We start from the raw sequence: 15211 nt of genomic DNA, 5'->3' as shown, positions 1-15211 counted from the left end.
TGTTTTTTACATTGAGGTGCAACACATATTGAAGGCTGTGGTGTTTTGATCTTCATCAGTAGGTATTTTAAAAAGTCCTCTTCGCTTTCAGCAAACAAAGTTCTATCATCTGCATATTACAGGTTGTTAATTGCAGACAGCAGCTTAACTTCCGTGTTTTGACACGGTTCCAGGGTTGGGGGGGGAAGAGACATCATGTACAGCAGATGACTCTCAAAAAGCTGGTCTCTATCTTCCCTTCAAGTTAACTCTGAATTCACTTGTAAAAATATAGAATATGGCCATATTCACAGCCTTTTACTGTGAGCTCTACAAACCTTGGAAAAAGGACAATTCTCTCAACTTCAGTAGCCTGAATTCAAAGAGAATTGTATAAATTACTCCCTTTCATAGAAATCCTAAGTACAAAGTAACTGCATTTGTGAGATCACAAAAGTAGATAACAAATTAAAGTCAAGCTGACCTACCCCTATAAACCTCACCACAATCAGTCACCAGCCAGAATTCAGAAACCCCTACAATCAATCACTTGCATAAATAAGCAGAAAATAATGAACTTAAGTGAAGGGTGGTTTTAACTTGATAATCTACATTCCCTGCAGCAATTAGCCAGGTTGGGCTTTATGCCACATAGCTTCCAAGAATACTTTAGAAAAATAAATAAGTAGATGTTAGTAATACTTTTTACTATGAAAACAGTAGTACATTATATAGAAGACAGATAATTAGTTAGTAGAAATAATACGGTAGTGCACGCATGGATGATTAATAGAAACTTACGTTACTAAGAAAATTTAATTAGGAGTTTGATAAGTAGAAATGATTTGTGTAAAGTCTGACTTAATCTTTTAGTGGAAACAAGAAGAAACAATTTATCACATACTGGGAAAGGAGATGAAGGTCAGTTTGAACATCGCAGAAATATTTTTGTCGAGGTTGTCTAATGACCAGGTGTAGAATTGTTGTGATAAACTGTAATAATTCAAGGAAAGATCAAAGTGTCAATTCAGTATGTACTGTGTAGTTTTAAGTATAAAAATAAAGACTTGCTGAGCCGGGCCAGAAGCACAGAGAAGGAGAAGCAGAAAGACAGAGACAGAAAGCCCAATCAGCCAAGCAGAGCCTCTCGATTGCTTTCATTTTCACTGACTCCGCGTTTCCTCTCGTGTCCGAGTGTCCGCGTCTCCTCTCGTGTCCCACGACCCTGTGTGAGCTGGACTCCCACAGTTAATGAGTCTTCCTACAATCTTGATACCATATTTTTCTTTATTTAATCCAGCTTTTCAAATTATTTGCTCTGCATACAGATTAAGTATGGTGAAATAATACAACCCTGGTGCACACCTTTCCTAATTTGGTGTTCCCTTGTACTGTTCTAATGACTGTAGTCTGTGTACAGGTTCCTCATGAGCACAATCAAGTATTCTGGAACATTTATTTTCCTTAACACTGTCCATAGCTTGTCATGACTCAGACAATCAAAAGCCTTTGTGTAGCCAATAAATCACAGGCAAACATCTTTCTGGTATTCTCTGCTTTCAGCCAAGATCCAGCTGATGTCAGCAATAATATCCCTCATTCCATGTCTTCTTCTAAATCTAGCTTGAACCTACACAAATTCTCTGTCAATGTATGGTTGCAGTCATTTCTGAATTATCTTTAGCAGAATTTTGCTTCATGGTATATTAATGATATAGTCTGATGATTTCCGCATTCCATTGGATCACCTCTTTGGAATGGACACTTAGCATAGATAAGTGCCTCCAGTGCTGCCTCAGTATGTTTGTGTTCCATCAATTCCCAGTGTCTTGTTCTTTGACAATGCCTTCAGTGCCCCTTGGACTTCTTCCTTCAGGATCATGGCCCTTGATCATACGCTACCTCTTCAAATGGTTGAACAGGAGATACTGAGGGATTTAAAAATCAGGAAAAGTTGTGCATCAAGGTTATTCATCAGCACACAGATTGAACAAGTAAAGTGACAAGACACAAACCTGCCACATACCTTTTCTAATTTTAAGCCAAGTAGTGTATCCCCTTGTTCTGGTCAAATAACTGCCTCTTGATACAAACACAATTAAGTGTTTAAGAATTCCCATTCTTTGAAATGTTATCCCTTAATTTGCTTTGAGCCACAAAGTCTAGTGCCTTTGTGTAGTTGAGAGAAATACAGGTAAACATCTTTCTTCTATTCTTTGCTTTCAATCAAGATCCATTGGGCATCAGCAATGATATCTCTCATTCCACATCTTTTCTGAATCTGGTTTGAACTTCTGGCAGTTCTCTGGATATATATGACTGTAGTCTTGCATTTATCTTCATATTGAAGATAAAATGAATTATCATGTCCTAAGAGTCCTGGTGCTGTGGGTTAATGTGCCAGACTGCAAAGCCGTTTTAACTGCTAGGTTGGTGGTTCAAGCTCACCAGCGGCTCCTCGAAAACTATACAGGGTCGCTATGGGTCAGAACTGACTCAATGGCACTTAACAACAATGATCTGCAGATAGGAGTCCTGGTATAGGGCTGCGGGCTAATGCGCTGGACTGTAAAGTTGTTCGAACCACAAGGTCAGTGGTTCAAACTCACCAGCTGCTCCTTGGAAACTTTATACCGACTTGACAGCACTTTAACAACAATCTGCAGATAAGATAAACCCAGCCACAGTCCTTACCTTCCCGAAGAAGTCACAAGTGGAGCTGGCCCAAGGGCTTGAGTTTTATAAGCAAACACTTAAAGATCATACTTTCAGTACAGGTTCTAACTCAGAGGAGCTCAATCCAGACTGCATCCCAGAATCACTTAGAGTGTTGTTGTTATGTGCCGTAGTGTCAGTTCTGACTCATAGCGACCCTGTTCAGGGTTTCCGAGGCTGTAAATCTTTACGGGAGCACAAAGCCTCATCTTTCTCTTGCGGAACAGCTGGTAGTTTCGAACTACTAACCTTGCGGTTCACAGCCCAATTTGTAACCACTACACTACCAGAGCTCCTTAGAGTGAGTTTTCAGAAAATATGATTCCTGAATCCCATCCCTGACCAATTAAATGAGACTATCTAGGAGTGAGGTCTAGGCATTAATATTTTCAAAAGGCTCCCACTCCCCCTCATGATCCTATGCTCAACCAGGGTTGAGAAGTGCTATTCTAACTAAACTACCAAAGAGCCATAGTAATGTTACAATTGCTAACTGAATCCAAAAGTGGTTATCTTAAACCAATACCTCCAGTTAAAGAGAAAAGAAGAATCCTTAGAAATTTGACTCTGAAGTATATATACATGAAGGATCTACATGTATTTGCTCCTGTCTTGAAGTTTTGGGGGACTACACTGAATTGTGCCAGGGGTATAAGGAAACGAAATATGCAAACAGTATGCACTAATCTAAAGGTAGGTAATTCAAACTCTTCCTGCAGTGCTGAGAAAGAAAGACCTGGCAATCAGCATCTATAATGATTAGAGCTTAAAAGACTTCTACGGGAAGAGTTATACTCTTTAACACACGGGTTGGAAAAGACTTGGTGGCAATGGCTTTGGTTTTGTGTTAAGTGTTTACCGGAATCTATGGGTGGTGCACAGGGAAACACACTGAGCATGAACTCTACAGCACCCAGGGGCCCCTCAAAAGAAAAGACCTGGCAATCCACTTCTGAAAAACCACCAACCTCCTGCTACTGTCAAGTTGATACCATCTCACCAGAGACCCAATGTTACAAAGTAGAACTGTTCTGTTGGGTTTTCTTGGCATAAGACCTTTCTTTTGGGGTGTCTCTGGGTGGATTTGACCTGCTAACTTTAAGGTTAGCAATTGAGCGCAAATTGCTTCTACCACCCTCAATTCTCTCTGAAAGATCCCAGGTGTTGAGGGAAGTCTGCTCTGAAACACTTGGGAGGCCAGAGGCAGCAAATTCCATGGCAGCTTGCTTTCTTTTTATATATATTACTACTTAACTACTCCTACCCACTTTTGGTCTAACCTATCAAGAGTAGCTTTAAAAAGTTACATTGTATTAACTTAGATTTGAATGGAATCCCTTGGAGGGCCAAAGGATAAATGAGCTCAGCTGCTAACTTAATGGTTAGAGTAGAGCCCACCCACTTCACCAGACAGGCCTGGCTATCTACTTCTGAACAGCCACTGAAAACCCTGCATGGCAGTCTCCCCAAGTCCAGAACTGACCTTATGGCAACTGGCATATTATGGACTATGACAGAGGTTAAAGAGAATATCTACACTGAAAAAAGGAATTAGTCCATGATATTTTTGTGAACAAAACTGGTAGAATCTCATTTACATCAAAAGCAAAACTAAATCACCTTCCTGACTATATTTCCTTCTACCATTATGGTTGCTTATATTTGTATAAAACAAGTTGTTGTGAAATGGTGTCAAGTTGGTTCTAACTTACAGCAAGCCTGTAGAGAAGTCCATGTTAGTCTGACCACTACGTTTATCACCCATAAAATTTTCAATGGCTGATTTTTCGGAAGCATAGCACCAGACCTTTCTTCTGAGGTGATTCTGGACAAACTCAAACCTTTTATTTAGTTAGCAGCAAGTTCATGAATAGTTTGCACAACCCAAGGGACTTTCTATATTTCCATGAATGAAACTATTTGTCTAAAAGCGTCACCAAGAATGACCTGGTAGACTCTGTCACTGATCCCACACAGTCTTCTTGATCTCTCTGCAAAGGATGGAAAATGGCACTTTAAGTAACTTCTTTTGAAAACTTTACTTAAAATATAAGCTCTTTGTGCTCACATATGATATTCTAACTCCTGGCTATAAGAAATGTTATCAAAAGCCTTCTTGTTTTATGAAGAGACACTAAAAGAAACTATACTGGAGTTATCAAATCCACCTACATAGAAAAATGTTCAAGTAGAAAGAAAGGCCATCCTCCTAAGACAAAGGATACTTTATGTCAGAAGATGCAGGAAGAAATGGTACAAAATAACTTCACACAAAGCATTTAGAAACATAATTTGGTACAGTTCATTTCTGAAGAATCTTTCTCTTGCAACTAAAATGAAATCAAATGATAGAAAGTTAAAAAACTCTTCTCCTTTTCCTTTGTCTCCCAATCATAGCTCTACCTAAATTGGATTAACAGCATGTAAGGAAAAAATGTTGTTGTTGTCAGTTCCGACCCATAGCAACCCTGTGTAGGGTTTCCGAGGAGCAGCTGGTGAGCTTGAACCGCTGACCTTGCAATTCAAACTTTGCAGTCTGGCACACTAACCCCCAATGCCACGCCAGGACTCAAAAGAAAAAAATATGATATATAAAAATAATTCCAGCTGTATGAGCTTTTACCATGCGATCTAGAAGGCGAACCAATGGTTGTGAAAAATCCATTTTCCCATCTATTTCTCAAATGTTTCCCTAAAAAAATCTGTCCCTGGGTTACTTGTACTAATCACAAAGCCAGCAGTTCGAATCCACCAGCGGCACCATGAAAGATGAGACTTTCTGCTTCCGTATAGATTTACAGCCTCAGAAATCCTGTACGGGGTGGATCTAAATCAGAATCAAATCGATGACACACAACAGCAGTGACAGAAATATGAATTAACATGTAGTACATATGCTGCAGTTTATATGAAAAGTGTATTTGGGATATATTGGATTAAATAAAATATATTAAATTTAATTCCACCTGTTCTTTTTGGTGTGGCGCTGCGGGTTCGTGCGCTGGACTGCAAATTCAGTTTGAGCCACAAGGTCGGGGTTCAAACTCACCAGCTGCTCCTCAGAAACCCTATATAGGGTTGTTATGGGTTGGAACTGACTCGATAGCACTTAACAGCTACAAAAATATAAATGACATAGGTGGCTTTATTTATTCCATTAGCTTTCAATTCTCTTTTTTCCATGAACATTCTGACGTGCCCTCATAGTTCTATTGTCGCTGAGTGCTGACCAGTCAGTTCCGACTCACAGTGACCCTGTATATGCTTTCCAAGGAATGGCTGGTGAGCTTGAACCACCAACCTTGCAGTTCAAACAGACTGTGAGGTCAAATGCTTACCCTAGGGTACCACACCAATACAAACGAAACGGTTAAAATAGAAACTATATTTTGTATCTACCATTCAAGGGATCTGGTAGTGTAGTGGTTACGAACTGGGCTACAAACCTTAAGGTCAGCAGTTCAAAACTACCAGCGGCTCTGCAGGAGAAAGATGAGGCTTTCTGCTCCCGTAAAGATCTATAGCCTGAGAAACCCTGTACAGGGTCACTATGGGTTGGAACCGACTTGACGGCATGTAACACCACCACCAGCCAAGGGAGCCCAGGCAGCACAGTGGGTTATGCGTTAACCACAGGGTTGGTGGTTCAAATCCACCAGTGTTCTGAGGGAAAAAGATGAGGCAGTTAACCTGTGTAAAGACAACAGCTTTGGAACCCTATGGGGCAGTTGTACTCTGCTATACAGGGTCCCTATGAATTGCAATCGCCTCAGCAGCACTGGCTTTTTGTTTATCAGCCTTTTGCAGTGCTGTTGTTGGTACCAACTCACGGCAACTCAATGCACAACACAAAGAAGCACTGTCCAGTCCTGCGCCCCCCACACAACTTTGTTACATAGTACATCATCAATAATGGTCATCTACAAAGCTGTTGACATGAGCTGTCCGGTAATTTAAAAGGAGAAATGGCAATAGGTTGAATTTCAAAAAATAAACGACAAGTCTGAATCAGTTTATTTTATTCATCCAAAATTTCTTTGAAAGCTCTAAATTCTTATCATATTTTCCCCCTTCCCTCCCAGTCATTTTTGGTAAAAAGCCATTGGTCACAGAACACTTACAGTAAATTACTTCAAGGAAATGTAGCTCTTTGGATCAAATTCAATGTCTCAAGAACATTAAGATGCAGTGGTCCCACAGTTATTGCGGTTGACCAAACAGTGTTAACAAGTGGGAGAAATGGGTGTGGTTGTGAAATCCCAGACCTCTGAGCTGCAGATTCAGCAGAGACAGCATTTCTCCACATTGCAGCAGAAGCAGGATTCCCACAGCATAGTGTGTACTTCAACTGCTCCCTCCCAAGAAGGATCCAAAACCAGAAAAAAACAAAAAAACAAAAACCCTGGCCATCTGAGACTGTAAATCCTTATGGGTACAGATACTCTTCCACAGAACGGCTGGTGGGTTTGAACTGTCAACCCAGTGTTAGCAGTCCAGTGCTTACCCTACAGCGCCACCAGGGCCCCTATCCCCCATACTGATAGCAACAACTTTATTAAGGTCCAGGGTTTGTAAAATCTCAAAATTATGGTTTCTTGGTTATCTGCCTGACACTCCTCACAGACTGTAGTACAAGCACATTAAAGTCATTATGTCACACTTTGAGATTTAATAGGGTTTAACAGCAAATCAATAGTTGAACTTGTTTCTCTAACAATGAAGTGAATTTACATTAGCTCATCTATGTTGTTGTTGTTAAGTGCTGTTGAGTCGATTCTGACCCATAAGGACCCTGTGAGCTGGTGTGCTTGAACCAATGACCTTGTGGTTCTAACGACTTTGCAGTTTGACAAATTGGCCCACCGTGCCACACCAGGACTCCTAGCTCATCTATATACACCCTCATTAAATTATTTTGGGACCAACATTTCAAGACAGCTTAATATACGTAAAAGTGCAACATCTGGCCACAGAAGAGAAACTGAGAGTAAGGAGAAAAAGGACTACTCAGGCTTTATTACCTCTAGAAACTAAGCAAGTCAGTGCAAACTTTACATTTTTTCTGACTACAGAGCAAAAAAATTTTCTGGCTGGAAAAAAGTTCTAGAAATTCTGGAACTAAAATCCTTCTGGATGATGCAATACAATAATTAATGACCACAGGAAGACTATGAAGTGGTAGTAGTTTTTTTTATTTTTTTACTTTGCTATGCATATGTACCATTCATGAAGTCCTTGAGAGTTTGGTAGTCATTTTACTCAACCACTTTTCAGTGCCAAACGTCTGTAATTACTTTTAAGATCCTAGATTAAAAGACATATCTACTATGATCTGGTAGTGTAGTGGTTACAAATAGCACTGCGAACCTCAAGGTCAGCAGTTCGAAACTGCCAGCTGTTCCGCAGGAGAAAGATGAGGCTTTCTGCTCCCATAAAGATTGACAGCCTTGGACACCCTATACAGGGTGGCTATGAGTCGGAACCAACTCCACGGCACATAACCACCACCACCACTATGATCACTCCAGCTGAAAGAGATCTTTACCTATTCTGCTAAACTTGTAAAAAAAAAACAACTCTGTAACAACAATCCAGGGCTGCTTACAGTTCTAACATTTTAGAAGGCAGGAATAATGTCCCGGGCTGCAAAGTCGGTCTGAACCGCAATCAGCAGTTTAAACTCACGTAGCTCCTCGGAAACCCTATACAGAGTCGCTATGGGTTGGAACCCACTCAACAGCACTTAACAACAGCAGTCTCTAAAACAGTGTCTTGCACTTTTTAGGTACCAATCTACTTTACAGGATTGACTGGACAGTACTTGGCAGCAATGTGGTTCCTGCCTGCCTATGCTTCCCACCCCCCAATTCCTCTGACCGGATCTGGCTACCAGCCAGCAACAGGGAAAAGTGTTATTTCAGCTGTCTTCACTCTAAAACAAAAATTACAGCATTAACAACATCCTTGTTTAAGAGTTCATGTTAAGATGCAGGATCTTATGGCCTAGAGCAAGCATCTTCAATTCTGTCCAATACCCCAGGCACACCTATGTTATAGAAAATAACTGATCTTCTACACTTTGTTGTTAAGTGCTGTAGAATCGATTCTGACTCACAGCATCCCTATATAGGATATCCAAGGCTGTGAATCTTTGTGAGAGCAGAAAGCCTTGTTTTTCTCCTGCTGAGCGGCTGATGGGCTTGAACCTCCTTATCTTTTCACCCACGGAGCAGCTGGTGTGCTTGAATCACTGACCTTGTGGTTATTCTACAAAGTTACCACATTCTACACTAACGCAATGCATATAGTGTCATCAGTAATTATTTGACACACCTCAATGAATGAATGAATGAAAAGGTGGTTTCCAAGCTAACAAGTATCATCCATTCAGCCATACTCAATGTATCTTTGTGAACACTACTTCTCCCCATTTCATAGCCCTAGGTGTGAGTCTTAAAAGGATCTTATTAGAGATACTTGAACCCATTAAAACCTCAGGTGGTTGTTACATGCGATGAGTCCATGTCCAGTCATGTGACGACAGAGTAGACCTGCCCTATAGAGTTTTCCAGGCTGTTTTCACTGGAGTAGATTGCCAAGGTATTCGCTGGTAGAGCTGCTCTGTGGATTCAAACCTTTGGGTTTGCAGCCTTGTGCAACTGAAGGGTTGTTTCTGAACCCTCATTTGGTCTGCACTGCATAGATTCCTCAGCAATTCTCATCCCTTGGCTAACTGATCCCTCTGAGTCGGAACTAACTCCACTACACTTAAAAACAAAATGAGGCCAGGCATGCACATGTATTATGTCAAGTTGCATCCCATGGCAAAGAGTTGTTACTAGAAATTCCAGCCTCCTCTACATCCAACCTTAATAAATGGGGTGGGGGTGGAGGGGGGGTGGGGAGGTGACAAAGGAGAAGGGACTTTATTCCCAATTCTTTCTCCATGACTTCAGGGTCATTGTGAGAAAATGAATGAATGCAATTCATTCACAAAGATACTACTTGGGGATTTTCCACACATATAATTCTGGTCAAACATCCAGAGTTTCAGCAGAAGACCCACAGAGCTTTTTGCCTTCAGGCAAACTGCTTCTACTTCAATCCTACAGCTAGCTGTATGGAATGATGTTTACCTGCCAAAAGTCAGAACTAAGATTTGGAATTAAATGCCGTGGAGTCGGAACCGATTCATAGCGATCCTATACTGGGTTTCCCAGGAGGGGCTGGTGGATTTCAAATGCCAACCTCACGGTTAGCAGTCAAGTGCTTATTCTACAAGGGTTTGGGGTTAGAAGTCAGAAAAACAAGGTCAAGGTTTTTATCCCTAAAAAAAGTTTTAGAATTATTTTCTACTGCACGTTTTCTATGCAGCCCAAACAAGAAAGTTCATAAATTCAGTTTCTCTTTTAAATTATAACGGATCTTCTTGATCTACCTCTCACAGCACCTTCATTCTTCCTTTTCTCTCTGATTTCTACACCTTTTTAAAGTCAGCGAACAAGACTTTGTTGGCTGATACACCCTTCTGTGGGGATGTGGCCCTGGGGCGGGGCAGGGGGGTTCCACGCAAGCCCCTGGGCTGGAGGTGCCGAGCCTGTGTATAATCACAGCACCCGAATACCCTCCGACCTTCGGAGACAAACAGGAGTGACCCTGTAGTCCGAGGGACACGGGGAGAGGCGGGGCCCAGGGGAGGAGGTCGAGGACAGACAGACGCAAAACAGTGCCCAGTCGGACGCAAAGCGGAGAGCCGGAATGGACAGGACCCGGACTCCTGCCCGGAACGCGAGTAGGCGAGAGCGGTCTCCCACGCGGCGGTTCGCCCAGGGCCCCGGTTCCCTAGCGGCTCAGGCCCGGCACCTTGGCGCTACCAAAAAACACTAGCCCCGAAAAGAGGGATGCCCATGCCGCGCGGGGAGACAAAGAAAGCCAAAAAGGCCTCGACGGTTGCGTAGGGTCTCAGCTCACGGTGCTTACCTTTCGCCCCGCGCCCACCTCTCACCCGCTGCCGTGGCCACAGTTGACCCACCGGCTCCGCTCACGCGCGCAAGTACAGCCCAACCGGAAGCGGCTGCACGCCCCGCCCCATCCAACTCGCTGTCGGCTTTTTAGCCAATCACCAAGAAACTCGCCGCTGACGTAGAGCTTCTCCGGACAGTCATTGGCCATACAATCGCAGAATTGGGATTGGCTAGGAAGCGCCACGTCCCCGCGAGCGCGCCGTGTGCGTGGACCGGATTCCCGCCTTACACTGTCTGGTCTCGGGCCTGTGGGGTGGAACGCCCCAACCCCTACTCCGGCGGTGTGTGGGCGCGGTCGTCCAGCCGCCACGTCCCCATTCACTGCGCCTGACTGGGCCTCCCCTGGGCTTCTCAGATTACCATCTCTTTATCCTCCTACTCTTAGCCCTCAAGGCAGAATCATCCCCTGGTATCAGTCATCCTGCGTTCCGAACAGTCCCAGCTTCTTTCCCTGCACCACTAGTTCCAAATTATCTTTCTGTTTCACCTCCCACCACAACCCCCTTACTTTCTAGCCCTCTGGCCACCATCATCTCCGCGTTCCTGTCTGCCTGGTCACATGCATCTGGTCTTTGTTCTTCGAACGACTTCTAGCGCCTGAAATAAGTGCTTAACACCCGCCTCCCCCCCATCTCTGCCTCATGAGCAACAGCAGAAGTCCTGGAATAGGTATTAGCGTTAGAAACCATTCCTGAACCACTAAAACCAAACAAAACACCCTTGCCTGTGGATCCATTCCGGCGTGGTGACTCTAAATCAGACTAGAACTTCCCCCATAGGGTTTCCAAGGCTGTATCTTTTCAGAAGCAGACGGCCACATCCGCCACATGGTTCTCCTTTCTTCTGCCCAAGTTGCTGGTGGGTTCTAATTCCGGACATTTCAGTTAGCAGTGGATAGCTTTAACCACAGCGCGACCAGGGATCATTTCCTCACGTTTAGGCGATGGATTTGGGGTTTCTTTGGACTTTGTATTCATATCTTCAGTACACCTTGCTAACTTTTGTTATAAACCACTACTCATACATTAGTCTTCCTCTAGACCAAGCTCCAGGGTAGACGACTGCTTTATTCATCTTTGTTTTTATGACTCTGAGCTTACTTGTTCAGTAAATGCTCAATAATGTTAAGTGAACGGAATGAGTGAAACCCAGAAGGTTGCATGGCCCTACTTAAAGAGAAACCCTGGAAATGATTCACTTATTCATTTTAATTTCATGAAATTAAAACAAGTATTTATAATGAAGTAATGGGTTCCAGAAAGTATTAAAAGAAGATGGAAGGAATACATAGAGTCACTGTACCAAAAAGAAATGGTCAATGTTCAATGATTTCAAGAGGAAGCATATAATCAAGAGCCAATGGTACTGAAGAAAGAAATCCAAGTTGCACTGAAGGCATTGGTGAAAAACAAGGTTCTAGGAATTGATGGAACACAAAATAAAATCTTTCTACAAAATGATGCAACCCTGGAAGTGCTAACTCACTTATGCCAAAAAATTTGGACAACAACTACCTGGCCAACTGATTGGAAGAGATCTTTATCTGTGCCCATTCCAAAGAAAGATGACTCAAAAGAACGTGGAAACCATCTAACAATATCACTGATATCACATGCAAATAAAATTTTGCTGACAATAATTAAGCAACAGTTGCAAGAGTACATCAAAAGGGAACTCAAGCCATATTCAGAAGACAATGTGGAACTAGGAATATCATTGCTGACATCAGGTGGATCTTGGTTGAATGAAGATAATACCAGAAAGATGTTTACGTTTCCTTTATTGACTACCTGAAGGCTTATAACTGTGTGTATCATGACAAACTATGGATAACATTGCGAAGAATGGGTATTCCAAACACTTGATTATGCTCGTGAGGAACCTGTATATAGACCAAGAGGCAGTTTGTTTGAACAAAATAAGGGGATACTGATTGGCTTAAAATCTAGAAAGGTGTGTGTCAGGGTCATATCCTTTCACCATGCTTATTCAATCTGTACGCTAAGCAAATAATCCGAGAAGTTGTATCATATGAAGAAAAACATGGCATCGGGATTGAAGGGACTCATTAACAACCTGCAATATGCAGTTGGTACAGTCTTGCTTTCAAGAAGTAAAATGAACTTAAAATAGTGATGAAGATAAAAGATTAAAGCCTTCAGTTACTATGTGAACTTCAATCTAAAGAAAACAAAAATCCTCACAACTAGACCAATAAATAACATCATGACAAATGGAGAAAAGATTGAAGTTGTCAAAAACTTAATTTTGCTTGGATCCACACTCAAGCTCATAGAAGCAGCATTAAAAAAATCAATGTATTCCATTAAGCAAATCTGCTGCAAAAGACTTCTTAAAGTGTTAAAGAGCACAGATGTCAGTTTGAGGACTAAAGTACGCCTGACCCATGCCATGGTATTTTCAATAGCTTCATATGTGTGTAAAAGTTGAACAATGAGTAAGGAAGACCACAGAAGAAATAATGCGTTTGAATTCTGGTGTTAGAGAAGACTATTAAAAGTACCGTGGACTGCCAGAAGAACAAACAAATCTGTCTTGGAAGAAGTACAGCCAGAATGCTCCTTAGAAGCCAGGATGGTGAGACTTTGTCTCTGATATTTTGGACATATTAATCAGGAGGGGACAGTCCCTGGAGAAGAACATCATGCTTGGTAAAACTGAGGGTCAGTGAGAAAGAGGAAGACCCCCGACGAGATGGAATTGGCACATTGGCAGCAGCAATGGGCTCAAACATAGTCATTGTGAGGATGCTGCAAGACTGGGCAGTGTTTCAATCTGTTGTGCAGAGTTACTATGAGTCAGAACTGACTCGACAGAACCTAACTACCATGGATTGACAATGTGGGAAGGTGAGGCTTTCTGCTCCCACAAAGATTTACAACTTTGGAGACAACGTGAGTTGGAATTTAACAACAGGAACAACAGTGGATTGACACAGTGGCAGCAGCAAAGAATTCAAAATGTCATAATTATGAGGATGGCATAGGGTCCCTAGGAGTCAAACCGACTCAGTGGCACTTAACAACCACAACAATGCTCACAAACACAAACGGAGTATAAAGCACATAGCTTCAAATCCCATTGAGGAGACAATTTGTATGCTAATGAAAGAATGAAATACAAAGCACATTGACTTAGTTTTAAAAAAGGGGGGTTTCACTTTAATTGCCAAGAAGAGAGATTAACAACTAATGCTATAGGAATTCAGACAAAAGAATGACTGCAAAGCTAGGTGGTAGCCAGGGCTTCATAAAGTATGACTCAGACCAGACTAAGATAGTCCTGAATGAATTGGGCAGAAAGGAATGGGGACAAGATGTGGGCAGGGTGGGAGGTGCTGTAAAGCATGAAATCTGAAGGCTTTTTGATCGTGAATGACTAAGGCCTAACAGAACCTAATTCCATCTTGTGCCCAGGTTTGTGTTCAGATGCCAATTTTCCCTGAGTACCTCAGGCACCTCTGGCAGCTGAACTGCCAGAGTTAGAAACAGTATATTTAAAAGTAAGTTTGGTGGCCACCTCCCTGAGCCAGTTCTGGCAAGAACACCCCTTAATGGTCCCCTAGTTGGGATGTCATACCCTGAGCTTCAGACTGTAAACTTGCCTACCTGCAATAATCCCCTCCCTGCTTTCTGTAGACCCCAATTATGCTGTCGTCCTGGTTGTGGGAGGAGACTGCCTTGTTCCCTGTGCCCTCTATAAGGTCACATGCGGATATAAAACTTTGGAAGCTCATCATGGCATCTATGATTTTCCCCACCTGGGTGATTTATGTTTGTCTTTTGTGTTTACTCCTGTTTAAAACTTCATAAAGAACCTATATAATATTTCTCTCTAAAAACAGGGTCTCTTTTCTCCCCTATGTTGTTGTTAAGTGCCGTCGAGTTGGTTCTGACCCATAGCGACCCTGTACAAGGGTTCCGAGGTTGTAAATCTTTATAGGAGTAGAAAGCCTCATCTTTCTCCCGCGGAGCGGCTGGTAGTTTCGAACCGCTGACCTTAAGGTTCACAGCCCGATTCATAACCACTACGCTACCAGAGCTCCTTATTTCTCCCCTATATCAGAGGTAAAGTTTCAGGTAGGATAGGGCATGAAGGAGATGGATGAAAAAAAGCCAGGAAGGGAAAGCAAAGATGGTCAGATTCCAGAGGAAATGGACAATCTGAACTGAAGGTAGGGGAAATTGTGGGTCTTTGTCTGAAACCTAGGCAGAGCAAAGAACATAGAAATGAACAGTTATAAACAAGATAATTTTTTTAAAGCAGAAATAGGTTCTGAATTTAGTAATTGCTTGAAGAAATTTTAAGTTTTAATCATGGGAAACTGAGAAAATGAGGCAGCTGATTGGAAGATGAGGGCAATGATGAGTAGAGTCAGGGTTGACAGCAGAGTTTCTAAAGAGAAAGAGCCAATTGGCTGGAGGGCATTTTTGAACATTGATCTGGAAGCAGCTGATGGAGCCAGGGGACCG

The sequence above is a fragment of the Chrysochloris asiatica genome, unplaced genomic scaffold (genome assembly GCF_000296735.1).
Source record: "Chrysochloris asiatica unplaced genomic scaffold, ChrAsi1.0 scaffold00041, whole genome shotgun sequence".
In the NCBI taxonomy this organism is placed as follows: domain Eukaryota; kingdom Metazoa; phylum Chordata; class Mammalia; order Afrosoricida; family Chrysochloridae; genus Chrysochloris; species Chrysochloris asiatica.
Note: the sequence above shows the minus strand (reverse complement) of the source record.